The sequence below is a fragment of the Heterodontus francisci genome, chromosome 2 (assembly GCF_036365525.1).
Source record: "Heterodontus francisci isolate sHetFra1 chromosome 2, sHetFra1.hap1, whole genome shotgun sequence".
Classification (NCBI taxonomy): domain Eukaryota; kingdom Metazoa; phylum Chordata; class Chondrichthyes; order Heterodontiformes; family Heterodontidae; genus Heterodontus; species Heterodontus francisci.
In genome coordinates this window covers 60284920-60298522 of record NC_090372.1, presented here as the reverse complement: position 1 = coordinate 60298522, position 13603 = coordinate 60284920, and the positions used below count along the sequence as shown (strand labels likewise).

Below are 13603 nucleotides of genomic sequence, written 5' to 3'. Positions count from 1 at the left end.
CTCGAAAAATTCAATCAAGTTAGTTAGACACGATCTCCCCCTGACTGAGTGGAGATTAATCCTGTCCCTCAGAATTTTTTCCAATAGTTTTCCAACCACTGATGTTAGACTCACCAGCCTGTAATTACCTGGTTTATCCCTGCTTCCCTTCTTGAATAATGGTACCACATTCGCTATCCTCCAATCCTCTGGCACCTCTCCTGTGGCCAGAGAGGATTAGAAAATTTGTGTCAGAGCCCCTGCTATTTCCTCCCTTGCCTCACATAATAGCCTGGGATACATCTCATCTAGTCCTGGGGATTTATCCACTTTTAAGCCCACTAAAACAGCTAATACTTCCTTCCTTTCAATACTAATATGTTCAAATATATCACAATCCCCGTCCTTGATTTCTACACCTACATTGTCCTTCTCCATAGTGAACACAGCTGAAAAGTAATCATTTAAAACCACACCTATGTCCTCCGGCTCCACACACACATTGCCACTTTGGTCCCTAATGGGCCCTACTTTTTCCCGGGTTATCCTCTTGCCCTTAATATACTGATAAAACGCCTTAGGATTTTCCTTCATCTTGCCCGCCAGTATTTTTTCATATTCCCTCTTAGCTCTCCTAATTACTTTTTAAGTACCCCTCTACACTTTCTATACTCCTCTAGTGCCTCCGCTGTTTTTAGCGCTCTGAATCTGCCATAAGCCTGCTATTTTTTCCTGATCCAATCCTCTATATCCCTTGACATCCAAGGTTCCCTGGACTTGTTGGTCCTACCTTTCACCTTAATGGGAACATGTTGGCTCTGAATTCTCACTATTTCCTCTTTGAATGACTCCCACTGGTCTGATATTGTCTTTCCTACAAGTAGCTGCTCCCAGTCCACTTTGGCCAGATCCTGTTTTATCATATTGAAATCAGCCTCCCCCCAATTCAGTACCTTTATTTCCGGTCCATCTTTGTCCTTTTCCATAACTACCTTAAATCTTAGAGTTATGGTCACTATCCCCAAAATGCTGCCCTACTGACACTTCTACCACTTGTCCAGCTTCATTCCCTAGGATTAGGTCCAGTACTACCCCTTCTCTTTTAGGACTTTCTACGTACTGGCTCAAAAAGCTCTCCTGTATGCATTTTAAGAATTCTGCCCTCTTTAAGCCTTTTGCACTAAGACTATCCCAGTTGATATTGGGGAAGTTGAAATCCCCTACTATTATTACCCTATTATTTTTACACCTGTCTGAGATTTGCCTACATTTCTGCTCTTCTATCTCCCCCTGACTGTTTGGAGGCCTGTAGTACACTCCCAGCCAAATGTTTTTAAGTTTTTGTTTTTAAATTCTACCCATATGGCTTCATTTGAGGAACCTTCTAAGATATCATCCCTCCTTACTGCAGTAATTGACTCCTTGATCAACAGTGCAATGCCACCTCCTCTTTTACTTCAGGGCCACTGGGATAGGGTGACCCCCAAATACCAGAGGTCGCAACTCGTCCTGTAACAGGGCGCATAAGTTGGTGACGGCCTCCCTGGAGAGGTGTAGTCTTTGCCGACAATGCCGCTTGGATATTTGGAGGTAGCTGATTTGAGACCGCTACATTCTCTGGAGGTGGGCCCTTCTTGGCATGGCCGGCTGCTGTTGCTTTCGTCATGCAGCTTCACAGGCAGGCACAGCTGCCTCTTGGCCCTCCTTCCGTATGAGGCCCCACATCACGCCACGGGGGTCTAAAAAAGACAGGATGTATGAGACCCTTTGCAAGATGACCAGTGGGCCTACAGAGCACTGTCAACGCAGAGACAATCCTGCCTTGGCTACTTCTCCTGGCAGAATCTTTGGCCCTCAGTGCCTATTCCTACTGATGGCCAACCTTCTCACCCAACAGTAAGGGTAAACACACATCTCACCCAACAGTTTATTCACCAGTGTTACGACCAGGTGAGAAGGGGTCTAGGAGTTCCTTCTCATCCTTTGCCTGGTTTAACTGTAACATAGTTTAATTTTTAAAACACTGTGTTTCTGGCTCCCCCTTAGTGACTCCTTGTTCACTGCTCCAATTGTAAGGCAAAGAAATCAAACACGTTTCCTTAGATTTAAACAAGAAAGGTGTAAGTTTATTAATCTTAAACTCTAATCCGGTCAACGACTACAAATATGCGACGCGAGCTGGCATGCATGCGCAATAAACACACATACAGATAGAGACAGTAAAAGTAGAAGGAATAAAAGGGAAAAGTTTGAGGCAATATCTGGTAGTTACTATCCTTTAAGTTCAATGTGGAGTCTTTGGTTGCTGGTAAGTCTTGCAAGTCGTTGGGGCCCAGTTCACACTTCAACTTGTTCCGATGTTGGAGTCTTTTTCTCTCTTGAGGTTTACGTGTCTTCTGTGGGTCCGGTGGCTTGGGAGAAAGCGGGAGAGGGAGCGGCTTCCTTGTTCCAGCTTGGGTTGCACACAGCCTTCTGTTTCTTTCTCTGTGGCTCCATTAAAAAAGAACTGGTTGCCCAGCAGGTTAGTCATGTGACTAGCTCCTTATTTGGGAACAGTCTCTCCTGCGAGGTTTGTGGATTTCAAAGCTCTTGGTGGGGTGGGGGGGGGGGGGGGTGGGGTGGTGTAAGAACATAAGAACTAGGAGCAGGAGCAGGCAATTCAGCCCCTCTAGCCTGCTCCGCCATTCAATACCTTCATGGCTGATCTCATCTTGGCCTCAATTTCACTTTCCTGCCTGTTCTCCAAAACCCTTCAACCTATTTCTAATTAAAAATCTGTCTATCTCCTCCTTAAATTTACCCAATGTCCCGGCATCTGTCGTGTAGTGCTATCTCTTACCGACAAGATGTGGAACCATTGTCAGACCAATCTCTGCTAATTGAATCAGTGATCAAGTCCTTTGTCTCTCCAGACACTCTCCTTCCAGCCCAGTATCTGGTGATCCTAAAACAAGTCATTTCTTCACTGCAGCAGCAGTTTAAAATCAATATTCATATTGCAAAATTAATATGCCTCATTCTTGGCAGGTGGGAGTCTGCATGACAACCAGATACAGCCACCCAAACCCAAAAGTCCCTACCTTGCAGAGCCCCCGAGAACCTGATCCCCTCCACCCGCCCCCCCCCTCCCCCCCTGCAGAGTGCACAGTCCAAAAAAGGCCTCCATTCCCCCCTTCCCTTTTGCAGTGCTAGTCATAGCTGCCTCCCTGTTGTGGCACTGAAGCCTCGCCTCATTGCCACCGGCGTCCAACAGTCGTGAACCCGAAGACATGTGACTGCCACTTAATCTCAAGCCCCCCATTAAACCATGACAAATGAAATGCTAATGTATTGAAAGTAAGTGTTCTACAATTTGAAATACACTCCCGTCGAATCAGAGCGTTGATTCCACCTTTGTGCTTTCCCACCACTGACTAAATCCAGAACTGATGTCATGATGCCAGATTTGATTCTCTGTCCTCCCACCCACTTCTCAAGGGCAATTAGGGGTGGGGAATTAATGCTGGCCTAGCCAGCGACGCCCACATCCCAGGAAGGAATAAATTGCTTGCGCCACCATTCTCACTTCAAACAGCCACACAAAATTCTGCCCATAAATTGCAATGGGCAGTATCTGAATGATATTGTTTCCTCACAGACAAGAATGTAATATACAAGATTGCACCAGAAATTGTATAAACCGCAAATAAAACTCCCAACTCTTCTACCTCATCCATTTATTGATTCAATCCAAAAAAACCTTGCTTATATGGCAAAGAATTTTTTTGCCAAAGCAAATTTAATGAAAAGTTTGTATGGCTTTAATTTCACATCTTGCCAGTTTTGTATAAATTTTCCAATAAATATCTAATTCTAATTCTAATTCTAAAATGTGACAAGAAACATTCATGTTAGTTTAATTTTCATGTCAGAGAACAGCAATTCATAGCAGTTCATAGCAATTAAGGAGAATGCAAATATTTAGCTTATTTGCAGTGTGAGGGCTAAAATCAGCTGCTGTCTTTGAATCCAATTGCACTTATCTAAAAATAATTGTGTTTAGTTAGCAATTAGTGGCGCAGTGGCAAGCACTGCAGCCTCACAGCTCCAGCAATCTGGGTTCAGTTCTGGGTACCGCCTGTGCGGAGTTTGCGAGTTCTCCCTGTGACCGCGTGGGTTTCTTCTGGGTGCTCTGGTTTCCTCCCACATGCTAAGGACTTGTAGGTTGATAGGTAAACTGGCCATTGTAAAAAATTGCCCCTAGTGTAGGTAGGCCAGGTGGCACAGTGGCGGAGTGGTTAGCACCGCAGCCTCACAGCTCCAGCGACCTGGGTTCAGTTCTGGGTACTGCCTGTGTGGAGTTTGCAAGTTCTCCGTGTGTGTTTCCACTGGGTACTCTGGTTTCCTCCCACAGCCAAAGACTTGCAGGTTGATAGGTAAATTGTCCCTAGTGTAGGGATGTGGTAGGGAATGTGGGGTTCATGTAGGATTAGTATAAATGGGTGGTTGTTGGTTGGCACAGACTCGGTGGGCCAAAGGGCCTGTTTCAGTGCTGTATCTCTAAATTATAAAATAAAACCTGAAGTCCCATGGGTGAAGCCAACTGTTGTAAAATTTACCTTAAAGGGTAGCTTTGGAGGGAGAGATCACAGCAGCATTAATGTAGGAATTTCTACTAATTTCTACAAATAGCATTGAGATAATGAACAAATTATGCTTTTGGTGATAAAAAAAAGAAATACTGGAAATACTCAGCAGGTCTGGCAGCATCTGTGGAGAGAGAAGCAGAGTTAACGTTTCAGGTCAGTGACCCTTCTTCAGGTGATGCCTTTGGTGATGTTGGTTTGCGGGATAAATATTGGGCATGGCACCAGGAGAACTTCCCCTGCTCTTCCTTGGATACATCACGACAGGGCAGATGATGCCTGGTTTAACATCTCATCCAAAAGAAGGCATCTCCGACAGTACATAACTCCATCAGTACTGCACTGAACAGTCAGCCTAAATTATATGCTCAAGTCTCTGAAGTGGCTCTTATAGGTTTGTCAAAAATTATAGTTCTTCTTTTTCTTTTTCTTTTGTAAAAAAAAAAGAACTATAATTTTTGACAAACCTATAAGAGCCACTTCAGAGACTTGAGCATATAATTTAGGCTGACTGTTCAGTGCAGTACTGATGGAGTTATGTACATATGCTCAAGTCTCTGAAGTGGCTCTTATAGGTTTGTCAAAAATTATAGTATTGAGATATATTATGCAAAAGAAGGACACAAATGGTAAAGTTATTTAAATTAATAAATCTGTGCTGATTTTTAAGAGTGATCTGCATCAAAATATTTCAAATGAAAATTAATAATATCGCTTCTAATGAACAAATCTTGAAAGGTCTATGCTGTGATATCATTTGTTATCTTCAAGTTTCCAAGTAAAATTGTGCAAAGTGGCTCTATCACAACAGAACAGATTATAATTCTCATGAATAGAATTTCAATTTTGTCATTATTAAGAATTTGCATATTATAGTGACAAAGTCTAAAGTTCTGTCCTTAATGGGTTTGTCGCACGCTTTCACGATCACATGAACCGGATGGACTGAAGGACCCTGCGGAATTCAGCTAGGCAGAGTCCTCAATGTCACTGGTCCGGGACCCGAAAGGAGGGTTTATCATTCTCCCAGCATCCGTCACACAAGGAACGCAAGCGCAGCGTCACCTGCCTGGTTTGCGATCGTGGTGACGTCAGAGCAGTAGGGTCGCGATGTTGGCTTTCCGGGTCGCGCTGACGTCATAAGAAAGGTCCTGTGTGTTCCGAAGCTGCGCGGTTTCTGAATAGGGTAGGGCTGCGGCGGTAAGTCTCAGTCAGTTCGTGGGGCAAAATGAAGGCCGCTCGATGGGTTTATGCTCAACTATCACTGCTAATCTTGAGGCTCGTGTCTAGTTCCCGTCAGTGAAATACAAAGGAGCTCTGACCCAGGGGGTAGTGCAAAGAGCCTACAGCAGACATCTGGCACTCAGAGAAAGCTTGAACTTTTCCACCTTGAAAGTAAGCAACTGAGAGGGAGCCTTTAGTATATAAGATAGTAACTGGTACAAAAAACGTAGATAAAATTGTGAGTAGTACGGGGGACAGATTCAGACGAGCAAGAGATCAATTTAGGCCTGGTATTGTGATCCACGCATGCGGGCAAGCCAAAAACCCCTTCACCATTTAAGAGAAAGCTGCAACATCTCGAAGTGCTTCGCATTCAATGAATTACCTTGAATACAGTGATTATTGTTATGTGGGCTGATGCAGCCTTTTTCTGCACAATAGTATCCTAGCAGTTAATCAGGTTTGCCCGAACATGCATTGGCGGTGCCATCTGTTGAATGAGACATTCAACTGACAATGTACTCACTCTTCAGAACTTAACTGTTAATTAAGAGTTTTTTTTTAAAAAGGCATCACTGGGAAAGCCAGCATTTATTGCCTGTTCGTAGTTGTCCTGAGAAGGTGGATATGGGCCACCACTTTGTTACAACTGAGTGGATTGTTAGGCCACATCAGAATAAAAACATGTTGGTGTGAGACTGGAGTCAAATCTAGGGATAAGGCAGTAAGCTTCCTTCGCTTAAGGGTTCTGTTGGATTTCCTGGTCACTTTTACTGAAACTTCTTTTTTAATTTCCAATTTCTTAAATTCTTAAGTTTCCATAGTAGGATTTGAACTTTTGTTCTCTGGAATATTCACTAGTTCAGACCTATGGATCACTAGTCCAGTATCATAACCACTGCACCACCATACCTTCACATATTATCCTTGAATTGAAGTTACTTAAACATTGAGAGAAATGGAAAGGAACTGATTTTTTTTAAAAGTCAGATTTATGGTGTTTGATTTATATTTTAGACACAATTTGGGGCGGCACAGTGGAGCAGTGGTTAGCACCGCAGCCTCACAGCTCCAGCAACCCGGGTTCAATTCTGGGTACTGCCTGTGTGGAGTTTGCAAGTTCTACCTGTGTCTGCGTGGGTTTCCTCCCGTGCTCCGGTTTCCTCCCACATGCCAAAAGACTTGCAGGTTGATAGGTAAATTGGCCATTACAAATTGCCCCTAGTATAGGTAGGTGGTAGGGAAATATAGGGACAGGTGGGGATGTGGTAGGAATATGGAATTAGTGTAGGATTAGTATAAATGGGTGGTTGATGGTCGGCACAGACTCGGTGGGCCGAAGGGCCTGTTTCAGTGCTGTATCTCTAAACTAAACTAAACAATTTAAAAAAGGATAATCTAGTGTAAAAACTGGATCTGTGTAAACCTCCTTTCAGTTGCCCTTGTTTGGTCTTCAGAAAGTAACAGCCTATGTGCTGGAGTCTTTGGGGCTTGTATGCATAACCATCCAGCTGAGGTGACAGTTGAGCCAAGAGACAGCTCGGTTCTTAATGAATGAACTATAATCCTATGTTATCACTTACAAATTTTCCCTTGTTCGGAGTGACAGGAGAAAGGGAATATCAGTGCATTTACTCAAGTCCTGTAGTTTAACATCCTTTAGTTCTATTTTATTGATCTTGCTCTTAAACAAAAACAGTAAACACAGCTCCATATATTTAACTGGGGTAGGGGACACTTTTTTTTTATTGTAAGTCTCAGTCCTGACCATTCCCTGACTTGGATTGATGTCAGGCGGTTGTGACTTTGGCAATTGCCATGAAATGTGCTTTGATAGAATAGAATAGCAGTAAATCTCTATTGTCATTAAGACATTGAAGTCAGCGGAAAGGAAAAGATTTCTATATTTTAAAAATATCAGATATAACGGTCTGGATTCTGCGTTGAGAATAACAGCGCTCACTGCTAATCTGAAGTAAATCAGACAGCAGCTTCTGGAATATGCACATACGCTGTTAAACACAGAAATGGGAAGTTACGGTCTGAATTGCCCTACTGATCCACAGGCTGCATTATAACAACATCTTGCCCATAGACTCAGCATTGAAATCGATCTGAACTTGTGCTAATTACCCACTAGTACCTGTTAAACATGCCAAAAAAGGTTAGGGCAGGGGCATTCTGGTGTAAGTGAATTTTTAATGGTGGTGTTATGACCAGGTGAGAAAGAGGTCTCTGGTTCCCTTTCAGCCTTCACCTGGTCTTATTAGGGTAATAGGGTTTTATTTTTAAACACAGTGTTTTTAGTTCCCACTTGGTGAATCCTTGTTCACCGTTTTCCAATTATAAGGCAAAGAAACGAGCACAAACAGGCTTTCTTAGATTTAAAGAAAAAAAGTTGAAATTTATTAAACTTGAAATTAAACTCTAATTTGGTTGATGCTTATGCTAGCATGCATACACAATGCACACATGCGAATAGAGACAAAAGAGCAGAAGAAAAATAAAGTGGAAAAGTTTGAGGCGATATTTGAAGAGTTTTTGTTACGCTAATTCGAGCTCAGTGTAGAATCCTTGATTGTAGGTAGATCTTGCTTTTTGTTGGGGCCCAGTATTCTTCTTAAAGCTTGTTTGCTGTAGGAGACTTTTCTCTCTTGGGGTTCATGTGTCTTCAGTGGATTCAGAGACTTGTGAGAAAGAGGTGGGAGCAGACAGGAGAGATCTTCTCAGTCCAGGAGCAAACAGACACTCTGAGTTCAAACTGTTTGTAGAATTCAGAAAAACCCAATTTGCCAAGCAGGTTAGTCGTGTGACTAACTGGTCTGACCGCGTCTTGGATTGTATCACCTTAGCAGTCTCTGGAATGCTCCTCTTACACACAATACATGGTGATCAAGGTCCATTGTGGGTTGAATGTGTCAGGGAATGGTCCTTTGTCCTTCCAGTCACCATCTGTTAATACGCAAATGTCTTTTCCAGCCACAGCTAATCTGTTTAGATTAGATTAGAGGTACAGCACTGAAACAGGCCCTTCGGCCCACCGAGTCTGTGCCGAACATCAACGACCCATTTATACTAATCCTATACTAGTCCCATATTCCTACCAAACATCCCCACCTGTCCCTATATTTCCCTACCACCTACCTATACTAGTGACAATTTATAATGGCCAATTTACCTATCAACCTGCAAGTCTTTTGGCTTGTGGGAGGAAACCGGAGCACCCGGAGAAAACCCACGCAGACACAGGGAGAACTTGCAAACTCCACACAGGCAGTACCCGGAATCGAACCCGGGTCCCTGGAGCTGTGAGGCTGCAGTGCTAACCACTGCGCCACTGTGCCGCCCTGAGTTTAACAACTCCTTTCTTCAGTCCAGTAACAGTTTAAAATCAATGTTCATGACAAAATTAATGTCTCATTCTTGGCAGGTGGTGGCCTAGCATGACAGCACGATTAGTCAGAATTACTGTCAAACGATTAGTGGCGAAAGAATGGCGCTCGCCATTCACTAAGTTGACAGCTGCCCACGAACTTTGTGGGCCTTTGAATGTAGACTTGCTGTCATCTAGATACCCAAACTGAAAGGATAAGCCAAAAAAGGAGGCTTATATCAGATACCAAGAGTTCAATACCAGGGAAGAGAAATTTCTGCCAATGGCAGATTTCCAACACTGGTTTCGGAAATCTGCTGTTGGCTTTTCCCTTTCTGGCTTTAAAAAAGAATTGGAACTGTCAGTGAGTTGTGGCGGCGGAGAGGGGGCTTCTGACAGGGATGGGGGAGACTGGTGGTGGGGCATGGGAGAGTGAGGGGGACTGGCGGCAGAGTGTGGAGGACTGGCGGGGAAGTTCAAGGGAGTGGAATTTGGAGGGGGCGTTCGAGGGAGGGGGACTCGGGTGGTGGTGAGGGAGGGGGTCTCGGGGGTGGTGGTGAGGGAGGGGGACTGGGGGGGTCGAGGGGGACAAGGGTGGTGAGGGAAGGGGTCTGGGGGGGGAGGGGCGGCAATTGGGGAGAGGAGGGGACTGGGGCGAGAGAGGTGGGGGAGACCAGGGAGGGGCTACTGGGGGGAAGGAGGGGTTTACTGGGGGGCCACTGAGGGAGCGGTTACTGGGGGAGTGGGAGGAGGGGGTTACTGAGGGAGAGGGGGATACTGGTGGGGGGAGAGGGAGTAGTGGGGGGGACCTGGGGGAGAGGGACTAGTGGGGGAACTGGGGGTGAGAAGGTGAAAGGGAGAGGCGAGGTAACTGGAGGGGGAGAAAGAGAGACAGCGGGAGAGTGACTGGGGTGGGGGGAGAGAGAGAAAGAGAGCGGGAGAGTGACTGGGGTGGGGGGAGAGAGAGAAAGAGAGAGGGAGGGTGACTGGCATGGAAGAGAGGGAGAGAGACTGCGAGTAGGTGGGGAGAGGGGAAGCGGTGGCAGGGAGAGAGGGGAGGCGGAGCGGTGCTGCGGGAGCACAGAGAGGGAGAGTCAGGCAGCCCTTTAAACTGCACTGGCTGTCTTAATGATAATACTGAAAAAAAAAATTCTGACTTTTTTTGAGTTCGGCCACTAATTTTCAAACGTTTTGGTCCTTGGCCACTCTTAGCCCTGCAATACTGCAGAAAGCCTGGAGGAGTATAGAAGGTGAAGGGGTGAAATTAAAAAGGAAATTTGGAAAGCAAATTCAGGGCATGAAAAAAAATTGGAAAGTAAAATTGAAGAAAACCCAAAGATGTTTTATAAATACCCGAACAGCAACAAATTAAGAGTAACGCCAATTAGAGACCAAAATTGTAACTTTTGTCCGAAAACAGAAGGCGTGGGCATGGTTCTTAATATAAGAACATACGAAATAGGAGCAGGATTAGGCCATTTGGCCGTTTGGGCCTGTTCTGTCATCCAACAAGATTATAGCTGAGCTTCTACCTCAACAGCACTTTCCTGCACCATCCTCATGTCGCTTTATTCCCCTAGTACCCAAAAATCTTATCGACTTCTGTCTTGAATATACTGAAGGACTGAGCATCCATGGATCTCTGGGGAAGCGAATTCTAAAGATTCATAATACTGAATGAAGAAATTTCTCCTCATCTCAGTCCTAAATAGCTGACCCTTTATTCTGAGACTGTGGCCCTGTGTTCTAGGTTCCCCAGCCAGGGGAAACATTTTCTCAAAGTCTACCCTGTTAAGCCCCTTAAAAATTTTATGTTTCAATGAAATCACCTCTCATTCTTCTTAATTCCAGGGATAATTGGGCAATCCCCTCATCCTAGGAACGAATCTAGTGATCCTTTGTTGCATTGCCTCTGGGACAAGTAAGTCCTTTCTTGGGTAAGGAGACCAAAACTACACACAGTACTCCAAGTGTGTCCTCACCAGTGTCCTGTAATGAATACATTGCATCTGTCTTCACAAAAGGTGTGGGGGGGAGGTGGCTGGTGATGCAGATGTTGCAGTTGAGGAGTATGATGGGATAAGCATAGTGAGAGGGGAAATATTAAGGGGTTTAGCATCTTTGAAAGTGGATCATTCATCAGACCCGGTTGAAATGTATTCCAGCTTGCTAAGAGAAGCAAGGGAGGAAATAGCAGAGGTCCTGACTATCATTTTCCAATCCTCTTTGGCATGGTGCTAGAAGACTGGAAGACTGCTAATATACCGTTGTTTAAAAAGGGAGGAAGGAATAAAGAGAATAATTACAGGCCATTCAGCCTAACCTCGGTGATTGGCAAATTATAGGAAAAAATTCTGAGGGGTGGTATAAATTGTCATTTAGAAAGGCCTGGATTAATCAAAGATTGTCAGCATGCTTTTGTTAAGGGAAGGTTGTGTGTCACTAACTTGATTGAATTTTTTGAGTAGGTAACAAGGAGGGTTGGTGAAGATAACGTGTTTGATATCTACCTGAATTTTAGCAAGGCTTTTGACAAGGTCCCACATAGCAGATGGTCAGAAAAGAGCCTATGGGATCCAAGGGCAAGGGGCACATTGCATCCAAAATTGGCTCAGTGGCAAGAAGAAAACGGTGATGGTCAGCAAATGTTTTTGTGGGTGGAAGGCTGTTTTCAGTGGGGTTCTGTATGGCTCAGTATTACATCCCTTACTTTTTGTGGTACGTATCAGTGACTTAGACTTAAATGTAGGGGTGTGACTAAGAAGTTTGCAGATGATGAAAAATAGTTGTGTGGTTGATGGTGAGGAAGAAAGCTGTAAATTGCAGAAAGATGACAGAAATGGACTGGTAAAGTGGCAACTGGAATTCAATCTGGAGGAGTGTAGAGTAATACATTTGGGGAGGGCAAACAAGGCAAGGGAATACACAATAACTGCTAGGATATCGAGAAGTGTAGAGAAACAGAGGACCTTGGAGTTCAAATCCATAGATCTCTGAAGTTAGCAGGACAGGTCAATAAGGTGATTAAAAAGGCGTACAGGATTCTTTCCTTTATTAGCTAAGACTCAGAATAAAAGTAGGGAAGTTATGCTGGAACTGCATAAAGCACTAGTTGGGCCACAGCTAGAGTAATGTGTACAGTTCCGCTCACTGAATTACAGGAAGGATGTGATCACGCTAGAGAGAGTACAGAGGAGATTTATGAGGATGTTGCCAGGAATGGAGAATTTTAGTTATGAGGAAAGATTAGATTGGCTTCTTTGGAACAGAGGAGGCTGAAGGAAGATTTAATTGAGGTATAATAAATTGAGGAGGCCTGGATACATTGGGTAGGAAGGACCTATTTTCCTTGAGAGGTCAGTAACCAGAGGGCAAAGATGTAAAGTAATTAGCAGAAGGATTAAAGGGGAGTTGAGAATTTTTTTTTCCCATCGAGAGGAGCTCTGGAACTCACTGCCTGAAAGGGTGTGGCAGCAGAACCCTCATTGCATTTAAAAAATATTTGGGTATGCATTTGAAGTTTCAAAACCTGTAGGGCTAGAGGTGGAAAGTGGGATTCGACTGGATAGCTAATTTTCGACCGTCTCACATATGATGGGCCGAATGGCCTCCTTCTGTGCCATAACTTTTCTATGTTTCCAGGAATCCTGGCTGATTGTTCCCTCTTTAATCCGAAAATGCTGAGGCCAAATGTAGAACCACTGTTGCTGCAGCTGGCTGAATTTAGTTAACTCACCAGCATATGGACATCAAATCTGCTACCTTTCTTGTTGGTGCTGCTCAGTTCTACACTGAACTGTCAGAAGAGCATATTTATCTTGTTAGTGTGATGGGTGCTTTAATACATTGCAGTAGTACTTAACCCTGGTCTAAATAGCCGATATGAAATAAATTGGATTTAACATATGTTGTATTTGTGGTGGTTCGGCAGGCTTTTTGGGAAAAAAGTCAACTTCCTAATAATTTAAGTAACTGAACAAGTATAATAGAAAAAAATGTTCACATATAATGAATTACTGTGTGACACATCGGCAAACTTAAAACCTAATAAATTGACTAGTTTCCTTTACTTTTTCGTAAATCTATTTCGTATTAATTTTATGGAGAACATGCATTTCATAGAGGAAACTTTATTTCTAACAATGTCATTTTGTCTTAAACATGTATGTTCCATTGCAGGTGCTAATAGGATGGCCTTTCTTGTCAAGAATCTGTTCCAGATAGTCAACAGGCCTCTGTGGCAGTTGAACAGGTGCTCAGTCCTCTATTGGCCATCAATCTGTTCTGTGACACATAAGCATTTGAGTATTGCGGTCACAATGAGGCCCAAGATTTGGCCAGATACTCGCAAGGCAATTAGATTGGCTGTCGTGCCTTTTCTTGAACCAATTCAACAACAAGG

General features: G+C 43.9%; 1 long non-coding RNA gene across 2 annotated transcripts; it reads left to right on the top strand.

The window, feature by feature from the left end:
- The first annotated feature begins 5759 nt into the window (after nucleotides 1-5759).
- LOC137379531 (uncharacterized) lies at nucleotides 5760-13398 on the top strand. Of its 2 annotated transcripts, none has more exons than XR_010976845.1 (3): nucleotides 5760-5999; nucleotides 11053-11122; nucleotides 13381-13398. It is a non-coding gene; the product is annotated as an uncharacterized lncRNA (long non-coding RNA). The 2 variants fall into 2 exon arrangements; XR_010976844.1 differs by having other exon boundaries at nucleotides 11053-11138; nucleotides 13381-13394.
- Nucleotides 13399-13603: the final 205 nt, after the last annotated feature.